At 42.7% G+C, this 23,477-nt stretch overlaps 1 protein-coding gene across 6 annotated transcripts in view; it reads left to right on the plus strand.

Moving 5' to 3' along the window:
- The first annotated feature begins 3,028 nt into the window (after nt 1-3,028).
- ELFN2 (extracellular leucine rich repeat and fibronectin type III domain containing 2) overlaps nt 3,029-23,477 on the plus strand; it is a 217,573-nt gene continuing 197,124 nt past the window's right edge. For all 6 annotated transcript variants that reach the window (XR_009631574.2, XR_009631572.2, XR_009631573.2 and 3 more), the window contains exon 1: nt 3,029-3,341. The gene's annotated coding sequence lies outside the window, so the exon portion shown is untranslated. The remainder of the gene's footprint in view (nt 3,342-23,477) is intronic.

The raw sequence follows: 23,477 nt of genomic DNA on the forward strand, positions 1-23,477 counted from the left end.
ACATGTGGGTCAAGAATAGTCATCTTGAATCCACCATCAAGACCCTCCACTTGGAAGGCCATCATACTCAGAAGAGGGATCGTCTAAATGAAATGCTGTTTTGTTGTTGCTCATTGAACCAGATAATATAGAAAAAGAGTTGTGTTCCCCTGAGAAGGAAGGAAGGAAAGAAAGAAAGTGAGAGAAGAATGGAATAAAACAACAAGATGAACACTTGGAGCTGCTTTCACTTCCCTGTCACTATTTCATTTGTATTCTTGATTATGAGTTAGTCATAGCTTTCAGACAAGCCAACTCTCTGCTACAAGTTGTATTTCTTCTTCTACTACTAATTTAAGGGGGATTTGAATGTGGAGGCAGATGATCAGAAAATCAGACTTAAATTTTGGTTGCTGCATAGATTAGCATGGAGCCCCTATTTTCATGGGTCCCCTGGGCAACTGCCCAGCATAACTTTGTGCTAAGACAGCTCTGTCTGAGTTCAAGGTCTGTCTCCCAGACAAGCTGTTGCCTATTTGTACATGAGGCATGCTTTCCAGCCCAAATGTTGTGTGTATTGTACCATTGCACACAAGGTGCAGGTACTTCCCTGGATGCTCTTGTCTGTTTCCAAGAAGGTAGCAATGGTGCAGTGGCTGTTAAGGGCTGTTGTTTGCCAGCAAGCAGCTGTGTGGGTGACATGTTGTTGCTGTGAACATCCTAGACATGGCTAGCTGCTTTTCCTTCTAGGGGTCAGGATCCCTACCCAACAGTGGTTTTTCAACTGTGGCTTCTCTCCTGCGTGCACCTGCGGTTCATTCTCCAGCTGCCCTGGGGCCTCTGGTTGTTTTCCTCAGTGGCACCACCTCAACCAGCTGTTGCAGAAGGGGGAAGAGCCTTTGGCCAGCTGCTTTTGCTGCTGAGGTGTACCTCACATGCTTGCACCTGAGGAATGGGGGAGGCAGAAGCGTTGCTTTCCAGCTGCTGAGAAAACAGCTGGGTTGAAGGTAAACTCAATAGCTTCTCTGTCAAAAACACTTTCAAAGGCTCACACTCTGCAGCAGCTGGGAAGGACGGTGGCGACCTGCCCAGCAACTGTGGCTTATGTTATGTCCTTTGATGCTGCAAGGGGGAGAGACCTTTTGCAACAGCTGTCGCCTTCATGGCTGCCTTTACGTTTGGTCCACATGTGGGACAGGGTGGGACCTTCCACACAGCCCTATATCCCAGAATATCAAGGCAGAAAATACCACATTATCTGAGTGTAGACTCAGATAACACAGTTCAAAACAGATATTGTGGGATATTCTGCCTTGATATTCTGGGATAATATAGCTGTGTAGAAGGGCTCTCTTCTCAACCACAACTAAAGGCCTTCTCCAGGCCCTCTGAGTCCACTCTGCTGTATATTCCAGTCCAATGCAGAAAATGTGGGATTTTACTCAGTTGTGTGGAAAGGCCCAGAGAGAGCGTGAAAGAGAGAGTTGGGTTTTTGTGAGTTTTCCTGGCTATATGGCCATGTTCTAGAAGCATTCTCTCCTGATGTTTTGCCTGAATCTATGGCAGACATCCTCAAGAGGTTGTGAGGGCTGTTGGAAACTAGGCAAGTGGAATTTGTATATCTGTGGAATGTCCAGGGTGGGAGAAAGAACTCTTGTCTGTTTGAGGCAGATGTGAATGTTGCAATTGGCCACCTTGAGTAGCATTTAATGACCTAGAAGTTTCAAGGTCTAGCTGCTCACTCCCTGGGGGGATCCTTTGTTGGGAGGTGATTAGCCCTGGTGGTTTCTTGTCTGTTTTTAAGTGTTGTTTATGGAATCATAGAATTGGAAGAGACCTCATGGGCCATTCAGTCCAACCCCATTCTGCCAAGAAGCAGGAAAACACATTCAAAACACCCCTGACAGATGGCCAAACAGCCTCTACTTAAAAGCCTTCAGAGGAGCATCCATCACACTCTGGGGCAGAGAGTTCCACTGCTGAACAGCTCTCACAGTCAGGAAGTTCTTCCTCATGTTCAGGTGGAGTCTCTTTTCCTGTAGTGTGAAGCCATTGTTCTGGCGTCCTCGTCTTCAGGGCAGCAAAAAACAAGCTTGCTCCCTCCTCCCTATGACTTCCCCTCACATATTTATACATGGCTATCATGTCTCCTCTCAGCCTTCTCTATTTACTGTTTAGATTTTAGAGGTTTTTTAAAATACTGGTAGCCAGATTTTGCTCATCTGCATGGCTTCCTCCTTTCTGTCGCAACGGTCCCCATGCTTGTGGATTGCAATGGCTTCCCTGTGTAGCCTGACACGGTCGTTGTGAAGAGTGGTCCAGCCTCGCTGTGTTCTCAAAAGAGAGAGCTGTTGCTGAGGTGGCTCTCCCCGCGTGGGCCGTCCCTTGCACCTGTATTCCAACAACCAGCTGTTGCGCCTGCGCATGCGCGGGGAGGCTGGCAAGGTAGCAGCTGTTGCCTCTTGGGGCGCTTAGGAGGGAAAAGGGGGGGGGGTGTCAGAGCTGGGTGCCTCAAAGGCCCCCTGGGGCTTCCCCCGCTGAGAGTTGGAGGCGGGTGTGTGGGAGTGGGGGTGCAATCTCCACACCCAAAATGAAGAGGCGGAAGCTCACAGCAGCCGCTTATCTTCCCCATTTGGAGACACCCCCCCCCTCAAGTTCTTCGCGTAGCCCAATAATTTGCATTATTGCTGCTTTCTCTTCCCGAGACTCTACTCCCCGCATTCCTTCCTTCAGAATGAACCTCTGGGCCCCCCTTTGCCAGGGAGGCCACAGGAGGAAACCCGGTTCCTTGGGCTCCTTTTTGCTTCCCCCCCTCTCCAAAATCCAGCATCCCTACGGCTTGTCTCGCAGGGAGTCGTGAGGGCGTGAGCACCCTCCTCCCAGTTTGCAAATCAGGCAGCCCACGCGGGGGGAGGGTTATGTATGTGTGGGAAAAGACTGGAGAAGGCTTGTGGGTGTGTGTGGGTGTTGGGGGGCTGGTGGGTGTAAAAGGGGGGCGGGCGCGGGGAAGGAAGGAAGGAAGGCGGGCGCGCGCACCACACACACACAAACACACACACGCGCGCACACACTCCATCTCTCCCTCCCTCCAGGCTCCCTCCACGCACGCGCGCAGCCTCCTTCTCCCTCCTTCAATCTCTCTCTCTCCCTCCCTCCCTCTCTCCCTCCATCTATCCATCCCTCTCTCTCAGATCCAGCCCTCCCAGCAGCGATTGCTAGGAATTTGAATGAAGAGTGGTCCTCTCCCGCTGCTGCTGTCATCCTCCTCCTCCTCTTCCTCCTCCTCCTCCTCCTCCTCCCCGATCCCTGACTGGGATGCAAAACCTCAACTTGGAGAAGCAGCATCTCTTGCGAAGAAGCAGGTATGTCTCTCTCCCTCTTCTTCTTCCCCAATGCTTCATGCACAATGGTGTAGCTGGATGCGTATTGCATTACAGTCTCGATCTCACCCACTCTGTTCTGGCTAGCTCATCTCCCCCTCCTCCCAGTGTGTGTGTATGTGTGTGTGTGTGTTGCCTGCAGGAGGAGAAGGATCCGTTCCTTTCCCTTGTCCCTCTTTCTCCACCCCCTCTTTCTTCGATCCCCAGGAAGGAAAAATTAGGTATCTATGGGATAAAAAAAAATGTGGGAAGGAGCCTCTGGGGAAGGCAATACAGGTGAAGGATGGGAGCCCAGAGACTGGACACATGTGTGTTCCAGCTTGCCCCTGCTCCCTCCCTTCTTCCCTTCCTCCCCAATTGAGTTCTTAAGCCTCCTGCGTGCAGCTGTGTTTTGGCTGGATTTCTTTTCCAGGATTTGCAGGAATATTAGCAGCAGGAGGGAGGGCTTGATCTCTCCCCCTCCCCATTTGGTGATGGTGGAGCCTGGTGGTGGCAACAGGAGGAGAATCCCAGCCCTGCATCTTCCTCTGCTTCTGTGTCATCACAGTAAACTTTGGCAGGGGCTCTTTGCGGAGAGAGAGGCGGACAGCGCTTGCTTGTGCGTGGGTTTTGTATTTGGGGTGATGGGGAGAAGCAGTTGGCTGAGTCTTGAGACAGAAGAGGCTTTCTTTCTCTCTGCATGCCTACATGTGTGCCTGCCCGGCATATATATATATATGATATCAAGGTTGACCCAACTGTGTGTTCTGGATGAGATGTGGCCATTTGTACCATGTCAGGCATGGATACCGCTTGGCATGCCTGTACAAGTTGTGAGTGGGCTGTCCAATCCATGCAATATATTTTACATTTTTTTGTCAAGGGGAGGGTGTTTCTGTGGAAACAGGTGGGTATGTATTTTCTAATAGGCAACATCCTCCTTTGGGGCACACGAATCAGAGCGGGGAGCCCTAAAAAACCAGAACATGGGAAGAAGGCAAACAGTTGCAGCACATCCTCATCTCCGGGTGGATACTAGAGCAAAGCGACTGCTGGTAGTATTACAGAGCCGTGGTCTAGCCAGAGAGGGGCATAAATCCAAGTGCCGTTGCAGCCCGACGTGCGCAGGAATAGCTGCTGGGCACACACTTCTGGCAGCCTGCTTGCACATATGTGTGTGTGTGTGTGCAAAAGTGCCGATGTAGGCATTAATACTGAGGGTTTTTTTGTTTGGGTGAGGAAAGGAATGCATGATCTTTATGTCCCACTAATTTTGAATGGTGCCATTTATACGAGTACAGATTTACACTCCAGGAAATCTATGAATGTTGAGTTGCTGTGAGTTTCTGGGCTGTATGGCCATGTAGCAGAAGCATTCTTGTCTAACGTTTTGCCCCATCTATGGCTGTCATAGAATAATAGAGTTGGAAGAGACCTCATGGGCCATCCAGTCCAACATCCTGCCAAAAGGCAGGAAAATGGCATTCAAAGCACTCCCAACAGATGGACACCCAGCCTCTGTTTAAAAGCCTCCAAAGAAGGAGCCTCCACCACGCTCCAGGACAGAGAGAGGAGAGAATGCTTCTGGAACATGGCCATACAGCCCAGAAAACTCATAGCAACCCAGCCATGAAAGCCTTCAACAATCCATATTAAACCTTTATAGAAAAAAACAGTTCCTTTACCCAGATAAGATTTGACTGGTGCAGGCTGTAGAGGGGGTTTATATGCATGCTTGTTGGCATAACATAACTCTGCAGGGCAGTGTATACGGGCTGAGGAAATGGTGAACCTTAGTCAAAGAGTTTGGTAGGATGTCTGCTTAGTAAACAGCAGGAGGAGCCAGGAACTAGGGTACTCCATTTGCCCTGGGCATCATGGGACCATATTTTGGTATTTGTAGTGGTGAGCGAACAGCCCCCTCCTGGTGGATCCAGGAAAAGTGCAGCTTGATGAGGTTGCTAACATTTTTTCAAGTAAAGGCTATTATTTAAACAGAACCTCCCCCCCCCCCCCATTCTCTCCATGATTCCTCACCACCACAGTTCACCTAGTGAGAAGGCCAGGCGATTAAACTCCAGGAGGTAGAGGTTGTGATGGCGATATGATAGAAATCAGAGGGAGGAAGGAAGGGTGGGAGGGTAAAGCAGAGCATGGCTATACATCCTTTCTTGGATTGCCCTATGTGCATCATCAACCCCAGAGATCAGAAGTGAAAAGCATAAAAGGAAGGGGTCCTGTAATATTTTTGGCAACTACCCTGCTAGCCTGTGTGATGCTTGTTTGCTTTAGCTACTTTCCTGAGAGTGGTTACTCAAATTTAGGTGAAATAGACATGCTTATCTGTAATTCGGGGTCTATTAACACTTGCATGATAGTGCACTGGAAATATGAATGGCTTTGCCAAACACCTCAAGTTCGGTATACGTAGACATGTAACTGCTGACAGCCCTGTACAATTTTTAAAAGTTTCTAAATTCAACAATGCATTGCTGAATACAGTCCTTTAATTCTGAATATTGGTGATGAGTATTTTAAAAATGGGGAAATGAATAAATTTATTTTGGAGCCTTCACAAAATTGGTCTGATATTGTCAGTATGCATATGCGAATGTTCGTATTGATCAAAATTTGGACGTTAATTGTAACCATTCCCTGCATTCATTCTGCATTCTAAATATGTTTCTTTTGGAAGTAAATCTTTTGAATCCCCCTCAGTCCCTGGGACATGCTTTTACATGTGAATACTTAATGGAAATTCTCCTTTGTGGTGGTGGGGAGAGAGTACAGCCCTATATATGTCTGTTCAGAAGTATCTTCTAGGGAAATGAGTGCAAGCTTGCAGTCTAATTGGTCCATTAAAACCGTGTAAGAATGTCTTAGTAAGAGTCAGAGGTGGCAGGAGTGAGCATTGGATATGGGTCTAAAACAGAAGGAGCCCCAGATTTTTGTTGTACTACAACTCCCAGGATCCCTCACATTGTCCAAGTTGACTGATACTCCAGGATATCAAAGGCCAACAACGTCTGTGGAGACAAGAGGGGAAGCTACTGGTTTAAAAGAAGTTGGCCCAAGCATCTCTTCTGTCATGGGCTATTTAGGACACTCTAGGTACATCTTTTGTCTGTTTCTAATACCCTACTGGAAAATGGGAACCAATAATGATGGTTATCATAGTATTGATTAAAAGAGAAAAGGAACACTTAAAATATGAATAAATGAATAAGGAGAACAGATGGAGCTTAGTTGCACGGGCTGTAAAAACAGCATTGAATAGTTGCACTATTACTGATACGATGTCTGATGTTCAGCCAGATAATATATTAGGAAAAGAATGGGGAATGTATAGCCCTTTGGATATTGCTGGACTGCAGCTTCACAACTGGAACTTGTAGTTGGGAGAGTTACATTTTCCCATCTCACCATACAGAATCATGGTATCCTTGAGTTGGAAGAGACCTTGTGGGCCATCCAGTCCAACCCCTGCCAAGAAGCAGGAAAATTTAATTCAAAGCACCCCCGACAAATGGCCATTCAGCCTTTGTTTAAAAGTCTCCAAAGAAGGAGCCTCCACCACACTCTGGGGCAGAGAGTTCCACTGCTGAATAGCTCTCACAGTTAGGAAGTTCTTCCTAATGTTCAGGTGGAATCTCCTTTCTTGTAGTTTGAAGCCATTGTTCCATTTTACTTTAGTATTTGCGGAGAATCATGCTTGAGCATGGAAGGCATACACAGAAATGATGGTAGCCTTTTGAGAAAATGAACATGGTGGTAGGTTGATGATGCAAAACATGAAAAATAGCAAATGTATCTTATCTCATTCCTGGTTAAATGTCCTGTTTTGACTTGATTGGAATTATGTATTGAAGCAGATCTTGGGTGCAGGGATTTTTTTTTGAGCTAAAATTTCCAGCATCTGCATTATGGCTTCAGTAGTCATGGTCTTAAAGTTGTGTGTACTTGTGGGTGATTGGGAAGTGTTGTGTAAATAAGGAATGTTTCCAATATCTGGAAATTTGCATTTGAATCACTGACAAACCTGTCAGGATGCATAAATCAAAGCACAGTGATCGCCTATACTTTGAGTGGAGAATGTCATAAGTCCAATCTCTGGTATTTCTGGTAAAAAGATGTAGTAGCAGGTTAATAGTAAAGACTCTTGTCAGAGATATGGCAGAAGGGGAAATATTCCTCTAGTCAAAGTAGATAATATTTGGTTAAGATGGTAACAGTATGTTCTAATGGGAACAAAGCCATGATGTAGTGTTTTGAGTGTTGGGCTATGACTTTGGGGTCAAGGGTTTTCATCCTTGCTTAGTCTGGAAACCCAACAAGTGACTATGAACAAGTCACATACTCTTAGGGTGTGTCATAGAATCAAAGAGTTGGAAGAGACCTCATGGGTCATTGAGTCCAACCCCCTGCCAAGAAGCAGGAATATTGCATTTAAATCACCCCTGACAGATAGCCATCCAGCCTCTGTTTAAAGCTTCCAAAGAAGGAGCCTCTATCACACTCCGGGGCAGAGAGTTCCACTGCTGAATGGCTCTCACAGTCAGGAAGTTCTTCCTCATGTTCAGATGGAATCTCCTTTCTTGTAGTTTGAAGCCATTGTTCCACGTCCTAGTCTCCAGGGAAGTAGAAAACAAGCTTGCTCCCTCCTCCCTGTGGCTTCCTCTCACATATGTATGCCAGTGGTTTCCAAACTTTGGTTCTCCAGGTGTTTTGGACTTCAACTCCCAGCCAGTTTACCAGCTGTTAAGAATGGTTAAGAACTGTGGGAGCTGAAGTCCAAAACACCTGAAGACCCAAAGGTTGGAGACCACTGACTATACTGTAGAATGAATGCAGTTTGACACCACTTTTAACTGCCATAGCTCAGTGCTATGGAATCCTGGGAGTTGTAGTTGGATGAGGCACCAATACTATATAAGTTAGAAATGACTTGAAAGCACACCTCAACATGTCAGACATTTCCTGTTCCTTTGCTTAGTAAATGACTCTGGGTTTGCTCGAAATGATACTAGCAAACCCAGAGTTGTGTATCTCTCTTACAGTCTTTCCTAACCTGGCGCCTCCAGATGTGAAAGATGAGAACTCCCAACATCCCAGATGGGGCTGATGAGAGTTCCAGTTCAAAGCTTGTAGAGGAGTATCAGCTTGGGGAAGGCTGTTCTTTGGAGTTACTGTTACTGGTTGGCATTTAAGTAGCTCTGAGTATATGTGTCTGTATATATTTACTGCAATATAGTTGCAAATATGAGTAGCTATATAGGTAAAGTATGTAGTTCATTATCTGTCTCCTGCTTTACTTCTGGGAACAGGGACTTGTTTAATCATTACAGCATCTGTGTTATGTAGGTTAGCTGAAAGGCAGAGACTTGCCCAAGGCCACCTACAAAACTTCTCAGCAGAGCAAAGATTTAAATTTGGTTTTTTTTAAATTTCTAATTTGGGGTTTTTATTTGCCTTATATTTTCCTTACAGACTTAGAAGGATTGTATTTGCTGGTGGTATTTGAACCTTCTCCCCAAGAGACTGTATTTCACATGATCAAATCTGCCACAGAATACAAACATTCTGTAGAGCAGTGGTTCTCAACCTTCCTATTGTTGCTAACCCTTAATACAGTTCCTTATGTTGTGGTGACCCCTAACCATACAATTATTTTGGTTGCTACTTCATAACTGTAACTTTGCTACTGTTATGAATTGTAATGTAAATATCTGATATGCAGGATGTATTTTCATTCACTGGATGAAATTTGGCACAAATACCTGATACACCCAAATTTGCATACTGGTGGGGTTGGAGGCAGGATTGATTTTGTCACTTGGGAGTTGTAGTTGCTGGATTTTATAGTTCGCCTACAGTCAAAGAGCATTCTGAACTCCACCAGTGATGGGATTGAACCAAACTTGGCACACAGAACTCCCATAACCAACAGAAAATACTGGAAGGGTTTGGTGGGCATTGACCCAGAGAGCGCTGTGGACTCAAACAATGATGGATTTGGACCAAACTTGGCATGAATATCAATATGCCCAAATGTGAACACAAATGTAGTTTGTAGAAAATAGACCTTGACATTTAGGAGTCATAGTTACTGGAATTTATAGCTCACCTACAATCTATGAGCATTCTGAACCTCACCAATGATAGAATTGGGCCAAACTTCCTACACAGAACCTCCATGATCAACAGAAAATATTGTGTTTTCTGATGGTCTTTGGTAACCCTTATGATGCCCCCTCACAACACCCCCAGGGGTCCTGACCCTCAGGTTGAAAAATGCTGCCGTAGAGGTTTCTGAGTGGCCTTCTTGGGCCCTTTTGAAAATCCCAGGATTCCTGTGGAATCCTGGGATTTTCAAGTGCAAGTGGAATTGCATAGCGTGAAAGGATTTTTATTTAAATCAATATTTTAGCATTTGGGGGAGAGGCTTGCCACCAGAACAATCATATATATATAAAAAAGAAAGGGAACAAAATGAGCTAGGCACCGAGATAGAATCAAGAAGAGAGAAGAGGATAAAAAATGATCTTTGAGTACATTCCTAGGTTCACTGTTTCCGAGAGGGGCCACCACTGACAGGACAGGATCTAAAATTCACAATTTCAATTACCCAACATTTGTCCTTAAATTAGCAACATTCTATGGCTGTGTGCTAAATGTAACCAGCTGCCTCCAATGAGGTGGGACCTAGGAGGAATCTTATTAAAATTTACAATACAGTGTATAAAATAGCTGTGCAAGCAAAGGTCTGGGGGCCACAAATTGTTGTTTCTATTCAATGTTTGATGTTTTGTTTTATGTCTGTATAACATGCTGTCTTTTTAAATTTAATTTTAGTTGCTAAGTGATAATTTGTGTTTATATGTTGGGTTATTTAAATTTTGTTAGTATGGATGCATTGTTGTTGCATTTGGGCATTGAATGTTTGCCTTTTATGTTTGGAATCTACCCTGAGTTCCTCCGGGAAGATAGAGTGGAATATAAATAAAGTATTATTATTACTATTATTGCCACCATTTTGATTTCCCAGGCTGGATCTACACTGCCATATAATCCAGTTTCAGAATGCAGAGTAACTGCTTTATTTATTTATTTATTTATTTAGAACTTTTATATACCGGTCTTCTCACCTCCAACAAGGGACTCAGGCCGGTTTACAACAAGGAGGTTCATACACAATAGTTTAAAAACATCACATCAATAATACAATAATTTACTTGAGTTCACTGCCATGTAATCCAGTTCAATGACTGCATTGAAAAACTGGATTACATGTTAGTATAGATGGGACCTCACAGTTCTCAGAATAGTTTTAATTGGGGACATTGTGGGAAATTAAAATAGGGATCAGATCCTGGAATATAGGGCCCATCTGGAAGGGCCCTCAGAGACATAGAGGCAGCAAGGAGGTCCCCATAATGTCTGTCCATTGCTCAGCATCAGAGTCCATCACCAAAATGCTGCTATAACCCTTTACACTTGCCAGGAGCACTTCAAATCTGAAATGGACTCTGATGCTGGGCAATGGACAGACATTATGGGGACCTCCTTGCTGCCTCTATGTCTCTGAGGGCCCTTCCAGATGGGCACTATATCTCAGGATCTGATCCCAGGTTTTCTGCTTTAAATTGGATTATATGAGTCCGCACTGCCTAATAATCTGGGAGAAACAGAAAACCTGGGATCAGATCCAGGGATATAGGGCCTGTCTGGAAGGGCCCTGAGAATACAAGCTAGAGAGTCTTTCTTAGCCCAATGCCTTTCATTGTCTATTGAATTAGTCCTTCCTCATCCGCAAGCACCATGTCCCTATGGTGACTGGGGACAATGGGAGTTGTAATCTCACACATCTGGAGTATACCAAGGTATATACTAAGGTAGAGAAAGTTCATCCAAAATACCATTGTGGATGACTTTTTGGTAGAGCATCAAGAATGTCTTTCAATAAAGTTTATATACAGTAACAGATTTGTTGTTGTTGAAGAATCACTGATAAATGTCCCGGGGAGACAGAGAGCATCTGAATGAAAAACAATGTTTTTTGATTCTCTTCTGCCAGTGGAAAGAAGTCTTGAGATGTGCGAACATTGCCAGAGAGTAGATAGAAATTATATGCTATATATCAAGCGGAGGTATACTATAAGCTGAAGTGCAAAAGATAAAAGGCTATCTTTTTTTTTTGAGTCACGGTTTCTTGTGAAGTAGCTGTCTTCAGAATCTGTTGCCGTGAAAACAACAAAGAGTCTTGTGGTGTTTAAAAGACTTGCAGCTTAATTGTGGCATAAACAATGGTATAGTCCACAGGACAAGAACGGACCATGTTTTCTTGGAGGTGGTTCTTTCCAGTGAAATCTTAAAATTAGGCTGGCTATGAATGCCATAACTCATAAATATTAGTGCTGACAGAGTTTGAGAGAAGGATGGGAGTTGTCGAAGAGACAGAGTGGTTTTTGTTACTTTGGGTAAACAAACCGTGCAGCAATATTTACTTCTGCCTTTATTTTGCCATTGCTTGTTTTGGTTTTTGTTTAAAATACTATTTTGTAGGTTTTTCATTTCAAAAGAATCTCAGAATTATGTACAAGAAAATCTGTTGCTAAGAGTAAGAAAGCAATTATAACAACTACTAAAGCTATAGGTGACTGTATTAATTCAATGATTCTATAGCTCATTCCAGAACAAATACGGTATAGCAGTTTGAACACTGGATCAGGCCTCTGGGAGACCAAAGTTCGAATTTCTGCTCAGGCATAAAAGCTCAATGGATGACCTTTGGCAATTCACACTCTTTCAACGTAAAGGGAGGTTTGGAAGATGCCCACCTGAACAAATCTTGCTAAGCACACCCTATGCTAGGATTACCATGAATCAGAGTCATCTTGAAGGGTTATAACAACATAGAATCAGAGTTGGAAGAGATCCGAAGGGCTATCCAGTCTAACCCCTGCCATGCACAATCAAAGCATTCCTGCCAGATGTTCACTCAGCCTCTGCTTAAAAACCTCCAGAGAAGATGACTCCACAACACTCCAAGGCAGTGTATCCCCACCTTTGAACAGCTCTAATCTTTCTAATGTTTAGGTGGAATATCTTTTCCTGCAGTTTGACTCTATTGACCTTTGGGAGAACCATGAAACACCTCCCTTCCTATTTCAAGAAGCTGGAGGGCTTGGGTTACTCATGGTTGCTTCCTTCCCATGTGTTTCTCTTTGGAAAGAACATGGCTATTAAACAAAATAAAAATCACAAAAACCACATTGGTAGTAATTTTATTTGGCTAACCAAATGATACGAAAAAGGTTAGTTTTTGAACCTCATTACCTTTGTCATCAGATGCGCAGAAAAAATCTTGCTGGGAAAACAAAAGTGATGTTGCTGAAGTGGTTTTGTTTGTTACAATGGGAATGAATTCATGCAGACAAAAGTTCAGTCTTCCTTGCTCCTCACTAAAAGGTCTAGAAAGAAGAGGAGCAACAACAATAAATTCTTGTTAGGAATCAACCATTTATTGTACTAAAGATTGGGATGTTTTGCTCTGCAGTCATGTTTGGTTTGAGCACAAAAATAAGCAAGCAATTTGACTGCTGAACTTATAGCTGTGCAAGGACATGGGAGAGGGCATTTTCCCCTTCACCCCACAATTATAGAACATCCTTCCCTTAGATATCTGATGGGCACCAGCATTATTGCTGTTTAAATGACAAACGAAAACATGAAAGTTTCTGGGACCTGTTTGATAGTAAAACAACTTTCCATGATCAGGCTTTTGAACTCTTTTAACCTGTCTTTCAAATTGTCATTGTTTGATCTGGTTCTTAGCCTTTTAACATTATTTTTAACATTCCGGATTAAATTTGATAGATTGCTTTTTTTTTTTTACCACACTGAGAACTTCAGATAAAGGGTGGGATATGAATATATTTCAATAAACAATGTGTTAAGTAAAGGTAACTGTTTCCCCTGACATTAAGTCTAGTCGTGTCCAACTCTGAGGGGTGGTGCTCATCTCCATTTCTAAGCCAAAGAGCCAGCATTCTCCATAGATGCCTCCAAGGTCATGTGCCTGACATGACTGCATGGAGCACCATTACCTTCCTGCCGAAATGGTACCTATTGATCTACTTACATTTGCATGTTTTTGAACTGCTAGGTTGGCAGAAGCTGAGGCTAACTTGGGAGCTCAACCTGCTCCCCAGAGTCAAACCACCGACCTTTTGGTCAGCAAGTCCAGCAGCTCAGCAGTTTAACCTGCTGCGCCACTGCGGTTAAATTTTTTAGATTGCTTTTAGTTTCACCATCCTGAGAACTTCAGCTAAAACGTGGAATATGACTATATTTTAATAAACAATACATTACATTTTAAAACCAACTCAGAGTGTAGCAATTGCAACAAAGAAACACAAAAACAAGCCTGGCATTATGTAGTGCATTTTTGTAGGTGAAATATTAGATTTATATCTGGACCCAGAAAACTATAGAGTTCAGACTTCTCCCCATAGCATTGGGCTGGGGAAGCCACCAGATTTCAGATGTCCCTCTCCTCTATCAATAAAACAGGAATGTCAGCAACCTACCATGCATGATAATTGTGAGACTAAGCAAGGTAAAGATCATGTAGCAGTTGGCACATTAACAATCTTCCACAAATGAATGATGATCCTAATGGGTAGGAGGTTAAGCTTCAAGAAACACTTCTGTCCTTATTTTCTCAGTGGAGGGCTAAACCGGCAAGAATGTTTTCATGAGAACATTTGTTCCTTTTACTAAGAAAATGAGACTGATAAATCAGTGTTGGAAAAGACCATTAACAATTTTCTGTGGGCCTGTTTGCAGAGCCATCTAAGCCCCATTGCAACTGAAGAACTTGGAAAATTTTATTTTTTAAAACTACAAGTCATGAAAATCCTTGGCTTTCGTGAAGTAAATTAATTACTTGGCAAATTCATGCCCCGTGACCATCCTGGTTGGGGGATTCTGAAAACTGTCAGTCAAAAGAATAAATGTTCCAAGCTCTGTTGTGTAGAAAATCCATGAATATTTGCAGTTGCATTAGCCTTGCATTGTGGTCACTGATTCAGGACTCACCAGTGAGTACACTGTTAGATTCATCACACCAAATGCTTCACAATCAATGTTCACTGTTGTGTGCCAATGTTAAAATCTCAGCAGAGTTCAGTGTGTACAATCCATTGTCAGATCTATGCCTCACTACAATCTTTGTGATGCTAAGCTATCTCTCGCCTCCCACCCACTTGCTTTCTCCTTCTATTCTACCAAAGGCAGAGCTGGTTTTGCGAGAAGGCCATAATTTGGCTGTCAACAGCATAGCATAAATAATGAATTTGCCAGCATGAACATCTGAGATGAAGGATGGTCTTAGAGTTAATATGAACTGCCTCCCTTGTTACAGTCACAGGAGGGGTTGTCCCATTCAGGGTTCCATTAACAATGGAGAACAGAAGGAGTGCAGAATGGTCCTTCTTGGAGTGTGCCAGGGACACAATGAAATGCAGAGGGGCCTATGAGGACAACTGGCAATAGGTCACTGATGGAAGAAGGAACTTTTAATATTGAGCTGCAGAGACAATTTCTGACATCCTCTTCTGTATATATTATCTGCTAACTGTTCAACAAGCAAGCTACTAGTGACGAAGAGTGCCAGGGTATGTTTTCAAAATGATGCCAGGCTATCTCTTGTATTGTAGGACAGTTTCAGGGATTAGGAGAGAGCTGTGTTCATATTAAGGCACAGAGGTGGCAAGTTCCTTAGTTCCTCATCCTTGAGTTCCTTCAGGAAAACCATATAATCCAAGTTAATTTTGCCTCTCCCCACCTTTGGAATATCAAAAATATACACACTTCAACTTTTCCCCATAAACCCACCTTCTTGTTTGGGTACAAAGACAACTCTTGCTGTCCTGCAATCTGATGAGGGAAGCAGAGCATACCCCCAGAACTTATTGCATATGATGTGGCAGAACACAACAAGCCAACTGTCATACCAGAAGAGCATCCACTCATAGCATCGGAGGAAGACTCAGTAGGGATAGACGTATCCCTGTACTTTCCCAGCATTGGATATGGGAAGGGGGGGGGGGGAGCTGCTGCTGTGGGTAATATAAACATCTGCACATATTGCTTTGGGGGTCAAAAAAGAGGAGACAGTTGTATGTCCGCTCTTGAAGCATAAACAATTTTTTTAGGTCTACTTTTCCATAGTGCCTTGGTTCTAAAGACTCTTCCTGCTAGACCAGTGGTTCTCAACCTGTGGGTCCCCAGATGTTTTGGTCTTCAACTCCTAGAAGTCCTAACAGCTGGTAAACTAACTGGGATTTCTGACAGTTGCAGGCCAAAACTTGTGGATCCACAGGTTGAGAACCACTGTACTAGACGTTCAAGAAACAGCTTTAGATGGAGCCAGTCTTTCTGGAGAGTTATGTGCAACTTGCTACAGCCCTCTCCTCCTGGCTGGGGCTGCTTCCATTGCAGCCTGTTGCAGTCCTCGTTATGATTGTCAACATGTTCACCATCTCCCTCCTCTCTTTATCCTATGTCCAGGAAGGATGTGGGTGAGCAAATGGCTGGAAGTGACAGCCAGCTAGCCAGCCATCTTCCTCTGAGGCATATAGGGATGCTTTTCTTGCCACAGAAGCTATCACTCAGGGTGGTAGATTCTTTTCTTCATGAATGAGCTAGCTCTAAAGAGTAGCCTATAGTGGCAGCTCTAAGAAATGTTAATCTGTTTCAGATTACCCAGGAATCTATCAGTACCTGATCTGCTTTCCATCCATCTTTGCAGTAGAGTGCATTTAATTTGTACCTTGGAAGAAGGAAGCATGAAAGCTAGACTTAAATGGCTACTTTAAAACAAGAGAAAGAGAGAGAATTGCTGTGAAGCCCCAACAAAATGTTATGGAGCATTGGGAATGTGTTTCCCAATGAAGGGCCTAAGAGCATCTCTTTGCTGAGCCTTAGGGCAATTGTCATGCATTCCTCTTCTGACAAGCTTTCGAGGGAATTTGGAGGCCAGTGAGCAACATTATTGCTGCTGTCCTGCATTGCTGTTGGGAATTGTTTTGTATGACTGATGTTGCGGTGGTTATACTTGGTTTTGTTTGTTTGTTTTAAAAACTGCTCTGTATTCTTTAAAAATATAAAATATTTAAATGCGTACATTGGAGTTGGAGACTCAGGAGGCCTGTTATGAATTTCAAGTTCTTTTACATGCGTTTTTGTGCATTCAGAGTACAAGCAGATATTTACTGTCAGGGCGCCCACCACGTCTGTCTATAAAATTGGGAATAATCATTCTTCTCCTTCACAGGGATCTTTCCTCATGTAAAGATACCTTAATGTTTTTGCTGTGCGGCACGCACTGCGCAGATGAGTGCTATCTTGAATATAGAGGTAATAAGGTAGTGCATATAGATAAGTGTTTTTTCCATTGCTGATGTCAGCACACCATGGTATTTACATATTTCTGGGTATCATGAGCCACAGATGGCTTCTGTTCAGACAAACAGGATTGCTGAGCTTCTTCTGCCTTATAATGACTCAGACCATTAGTCCATCACTTCTGATAAAGTTTCCTCTGATTGATAACATCTTTTCAAGTTCTTCCCTTGGAGATGCCAGAGATTAAACTCAATAATATGCATAGTTATTCTTTACCACTCAGCTAAAAAATATTTCATAAGAACTGGACAGTATGTTTTTTAAAAGAAAAAAAGTTTAAAAGGTTGTTCGATCAGTAACCTTTGGGATTTCCAGAGCCTGAAGAATTATTTTACAGTTTCCATGTAATGGCATGGCAGTGTTTCCCACAGACAGTCAAGTAAGCCTGAGCATCTAATGAAAGCAAAGCAAGACCATTTGGTTCATGAGAAAAATCAGCTCAGGTGGAAGGGTGAAATTATATTTCTTGTGAGTTCTTTGATCCTGCTTTGTAAGGTTTTATTGGGACTTTTGCTCTCCTTCACAGTACCAAACCATGGGGATGGAATGTGTATATTTCTAAAAATATAAAGAACAAGGCTCACCTAGGCATCTGGTCTCCAGGCAGGTGGCTAATTGCACCCATAGTCTCCAGTGAGAGGATGTCAGATCTCCAAAAATCAGATGCTGCCTCTAGTTTGCTATTGCACTGTGGGTGTATTGTAAGTTGTAATGTTTTACAGGGAACATGGGAGAACATGGACAAAGCAGGTAGTACAAATAGATGGATTTCTATGGGAAAAGGAAAATGGGATGGGAATGGAGGAAGTAAGAAAGTCACTGGTTTCAACACAAAACCATTGATATCCAGACCATCACTGATATTCAACTAAGTCAACTTAATTCTGTAACATATTCTTGATAGTGGAGGTGAAGTGAATTTGCTTTAGGTTGTGTTCTAAAACTGTAGAAAAGCCATCCAAGGTTTTGAGACTAATTCTATTTATGAGTGATCAGGATTATAGATAGCCCTTGTATACTTTAGACTAAGGGTGCATCTACAGTGTAATATTAATGCAGTGTGACTCCACTTATTTTATTTATTTACTGCATTTATAGCTCGCCCTTCTCACCTGAAAGGGGACTCAGGGAGGCTCACAATCTGATGCCATAAATACATACATAGAATAAAACAACATATTCTTTAAAATAATATAATTAAAACATCAATCTTAAAACAAGTAATTAAAATCATGCAATCCAAGGCATATTCCAGGAGCCATTCTGGCTGTCAATTGCATTATTCATTATTGCAAGGGGAGATCATTCTTGCACTGGGAATCATTGTCCAAAGGTTTGGTTCCACATCCATGTCTTTACTTTCTTTCTGAAGGTCTGGGGGAAGGGCTGATCTAATTTCCCTGGGGAGGGAGTTTCATAGCCAAGGGGCCACCACTGAGAAGGCCCTGCCTCTTATCCCCACCAGTTGTGCCTGTGAATGGAGTGGGATCAAGAGGAGGGCCTCCTTGGATGATCTTAACCTTTGAGATGGTTCTTAGAGAGAGCTATGTTTGGATAGGTAAGCTGGGCTGGAATTGTTTCATATCCATCTCATGCTACATAGCCCAAAGCCAATTTTATACAATATTTTTTAACAATTTTGTGTATTAGACAAAGTTTGTGTACACTGAATGAGCAGAAAGCAAAGGTGTCACTATCTCAACTGCCCATGTGTACAGTTTTGGATTTTGGAGTATTTTAGATTTTGGAATTGCAGATAAGGGACACTCAACTTGTATGCATTATGAATGCAAAGGATATGTTTTATTATAAAAGGAAGTGGTAATAATCAGGTATTTGATAAAGTGATATATTCACATTACACAACTACATCATTTTGACGCCATTTTAATTGCCATGTCTATGCAATATGGAATCCAGGGATCTGTAACTTCATGAGATGCTTAGAATTCCTTGCTGAAGCAATCAAGAGGATGCACAAGATAATTTAATTACTTCACCAGCCTACAGGTCCCAGTATTCCACAAGACACAGAGCTCTTGCAAGTGGCATCAAACTGTATTTTATGAATATATTCAATGTGATGTGTTGTTGAAGGCTTTCCCCACTTGCCTAGTGTCCAACAGACCTCACAAACTCTGAGGATGCCTGCCATAGATGTGGGTGAAAAGTCAGGAGAGAATGCTTCTGGAACATGACCATACAGCCTGGAAAACTCATAGCAACCCATTCAATGTGATATTTATAATGCAATAAGCCATGGGCCTACTAGCTGCCAACCATCTTAGTTTATGTATTTTCCCATTCTTATTTATTAAAAATGACACCAAATCCACTCCATGCTCAGACCTTTTTTCTAAATGACAGAACATATTTCTTGGCTTCTTTCATTAAACAATGTCCTAGCAACGTGTTTATCTCAATACATTTTGCTGCCTAAGGCAGAGGAAAAAAATGGCAGCCTCCACTCACCTATTCAAGTCAAGGTGCATAATACTCAAAGCCAGATTATTTTCAGACATGAAACAGAAAATCCCATGAGCATCTTTCTCTGTCTCTGGAGGCAAAAATTACAACAGCTCACTTAATGGGTCTTAATTCACCTTCCTTTCGTGACACACCAAATCAGCCGCCAAAAGCAGATACAGCAGTCTGCTTTAGGAAAAGGTCAACTCTTTCCAACGGTTCCCACTTTTTAGGTTGTAACATACAAATACTTCTGGTTTAAAATGTTTTAGGTAAGCAATACTCAGCTTGTGTCATGCAAACATGGTCTTATTGGCTAGTGCCAGCCTGATGCTTAGGAAAATGGTGCATTTGTCCCATTTGTCTCAAGTTTCTATATGAAACTTTTGCCCCAAACAACATATGCCAGTATAAACATTCAATAATAGAATTGTGAGGGGAAAGCAAAAGACTGCAAAGATGAATTATAATGCCACACATTGAAGCAACAAATCCCACATTCAGATTAACTAACCATTGCATGTACACACATACACACATTGCATACTCCTGCTGCTGCTGTGAAATGTCCTAGACACTTTTGCCAATTCTGCGAAACAGTAGACTCAAATCAATCAAAAGGAATATTCTGGGATTTTGAATGAGGCAGGGCAGTGAGTGCACAAGGGAAGGGTTGCTGAAATCCCTGTTTTCTTAACTCCCAAAAGCCATTGTGGCTGGGGGATTCTGGAAGCTGCAGGAAAAAGCTATGATTTCACAGCTCATTTTATATTTTTTCTGGAGTGAGGTGTAAAGGAATGTGGAAGAAGGGCTATAGACAGTCAAGGAAACAAGGGACCATGGTTGCACTCATAATAATTTGCAAGAGACCTTTTTTTCATGTCAGGTGTGACTTGAGAAACTGCAAGTCATTTCTGGTGTGAGAGAACTGGCTGTCTGCAAGGACATTGCCCAGAGGATGCCCAGATGTTCTGATGTTTTACCATCCTTGTGGGAGGCATCTCTCATATCCCCGCTTGCGGAGCTGGAGCTGACAGAGGGAGCTCAATCTGCTCTCCCTAGATTTGAACCGCTGACCTGTAGGTCAGCAGTCCTGCCGGCACAAAGGTTTATCTCATTGTGCCACTGGGGGCTTCTTGTAAGAGAACTGAAGGTGGCCAACCCCCCCCCCCCCCCCATTAAATGCTTTAGTTCTGTTCCCCAGTGTCAAAGATATATATCTGGGTGTCTGTATGACATTATCCAGAAACATTCTGTTGGTGTCTGGAGTTAATAGTCCCCCCCCCCCCCAATACTGCTTTAGAAACTGCTTCCAATTCTGGGGGCCCTGCTAGCATAGCGATGTTGACAAATTGGAGGGAATTCAGTAAAAGAGCAGCAGCAAATGATTAAGAGGCTGGAGAGATTGATTTATGAGGGATGATTAAAAGAACTAAATATGCATAGCTTGACTAAACAATGATAGGAGAGACAATGGCCTACAAGTATTTGCAAGGCATAAACACCAAGGAGGGGAAGATGAGGAAGAGTTATTTCTGAGGGCGCTTGAAGGTTCAGTAACTCCAAAGAGCAACATGATGAAACAAATCCATAGCAGGATTTCAGCTGGAATTTGGTGAGGACTTTTCCAAACTGCACAGATCACATAGATGTGGAAGGTGCGGACTGGTGACAAAATTAGTGCTGGGTTAGTGTGAAGGAGAGCCATGTATGACCCAAATAACTATTGCAGTTGTAAAAATATTGAATCAGAACTTTGTTTTTACAACTTCAATGATCCATTTGATAGTTGTGCATTCTGGGACACTCAGTAGGAATTGTAGTTCCAATATTCACTTCGTTAGGCAGTGAAATTTTCTAAACCTTTTCCAATCTGCACAGTAAATTCTCATGCTTCTTTGTCTGTGCTGCAAATGCCTTCAGTTTGGAAGGTGTTCATTTTGCTTTTCATGGGCCAGTCCTCTCTTGGAAGGGCATATAGTCCAAGTGTAGTAGAAATACATGAGAACTAGATTAAAAAGTCTCAGATATTGTCCTAAGCAGTAAATAGCAAAACTTCTAACAGTAGGTTGAACAAATACACCAGTTATGTGTCTCAGTTTTCTCATAATTATGCACTGATCAACAGATTAGGATTAGTATTGCTATTTTTTATATCTTTCTTTTTGCTATGTATAAATGGCCACCTCAAGACAGGCAAATGAAAGAAAATACTAAAAAGTACTAGCTGGTTTTCTTGAGATGGTTATTAGAGACGGCAATCTGAGAAACATATTTGCATCACTGCTAGCAACACGAGTGTTGCCATGTGTATGTTATATATAAGTGTCCCTGAGGAAGAGGACATGTTTAAAATGGTTACACATTGGTTACTCATTGAGGGTGTGTGGGCACAGGCCTGCCTTTGATTATTTTTTTCCTGTTGAAAGTAAGTAATATCCTTTCTTAGGCTGATACTGGAAATGAATCATTTGGTTAGCATTAATTCCACAATGCCCTACATCTTCTGTTTGTCCAGGGATAGATCTATCTTGACTGAATTGTCCATATCTGTCAAGAGAAGGTCAGATCAATATTGGAGGGCTCATGAGTTCATGCTGGTAGCTGGGGATGATGGGAGTTATAGTAAAACACTGCTGGAGTCACTGTTTGGGTAACACTGCTATACCCAAGGTATCTATCATAACTAAGGTATCTGGTAAGAGCTGTTGAATCCAAACTACTGAGAGAGGTAATCTTTGGTAGAATCCCCATGCTTCATGTTGGAATTCCCCTAATGAAATCCACTATCCAAAAAAATGGGCAATGCTGCTGTGCTCAAGGTATCTATCATAAATAATGTGTTCAGTAAAAGCTAGCTAGGTACCATGTTACCATGTTATCAGAGAAAGGGTTAAAGACCCATTACAAAGGACTATTCAGTCTCAGAGATTGGAGTAGCTGCAATTCCAATCTCTGGAGAGATGCAACTCGCAGAACCCGCAAACACCTATCCAGAGTATTGTTGGTTATGCTGCAAACAATAACTTTCCAAGCTCTAGACAGACCTACAGTTCAGTGAATTGAAGCACAATGGTTAAGTGAGTTAGTCACTGACACTTCCAGTATGAAGAGAGCTGGATAGCAGGTATGAATGTCTCGAGTGTTGCAAATCTCTTAAGGCTTTGTGATATGTTCGCAGCATTCCTATTCACAATGGATGTAAAGGTGAATGACAGTGCTGCATGTCCCAGTTGTCTGTGAAATAGAAGTTGAAACTAACATCTAGCAATCTGAGAACTTCTTTTTCTTTTTCTTCTATTCAAAAATAGTTCTAACCCTCAGGGTTACAAAGAGAAACAATGTTAGTGTTAAAAATGTGGGAGATTGATTGGATCATGTTAAAAACAAAAGCTCTAGTGAGTTTAGAAGTTCATGTGTATGAGAAGCAGGTCCATGTACTGAGGCCCGGATTGGTTCTGATAATAAAAAGAGATTTGCTCTGAAATGCTTATCATCATGACGAAGCAAGGAGTTTGGAGAGGTTAGAGAGAATTTGTCTTGCCAAAGGCAATATAATGTAGGAACAACAGGTTGAGTGATTGTTGTTATGTGCCTTCATGTCACTTCTTACTTATGGTGACCCCAAGGTCAACTTACCACAGCTGTTTCTTGGCAAGATTTCTTCAGAGGAGCTTTGTCTTTGCCTTTTGTTTAGGCTGAGAGACTGTGACTTGCCCAAGGTTACCCAGTGGGTTTTCATGGCCAAGTAGGGATCTGAATCCTTGTCTTTAGAGCAGTGTTTCTTAACCTTCCTTTTTTTGTGTGTGTGAGAAGTGACTTGAGAAACTTCAAGTCGCTTCTTGTGTGAGAGAATTGGCCATCTGCAAGGACATTGCCCAGGGGATGCCCGGATGTTTTTATGTTTTACCATCCTTGTGGGAGGCTTTTCTCATGTCGCTGCATGGGGAGCTGGAGCTGACAGAGGCAGCTCATCCACACTCTCCCTGCATTCGAACCTGAGATCTGTCGGTCTTTAGTCCTGCCGGCACAAGGGAATGCACTGGGACACCAGGGGCTCCAACCTTCCTAATGCCATGACCCCTTAATGCAGTTTCTCATGTTGTTGTGACCCCCAACCATATCATTATTTTCATTACTACTTCATAACTGTAATTTTGCTACTGTTATGATTCGTAGTTTTATTCACTGGACCAAATTTGG

This window comes from Anolis sagrei, chromosome 5 (assembly GCF_037176765.1).
Source record: "Anolis sagrei isolate rAnoSag1 chromosome 5, rAnoSag1.mat, whole genome shotgun sequence".
In the NCBI taxonomy this organism is placed as follows: Eukaryota; Metazoa; Chordata; class Lepidosauria; order Squamata; family Dactyloidae; genus Anolis; species Anolis sagrei.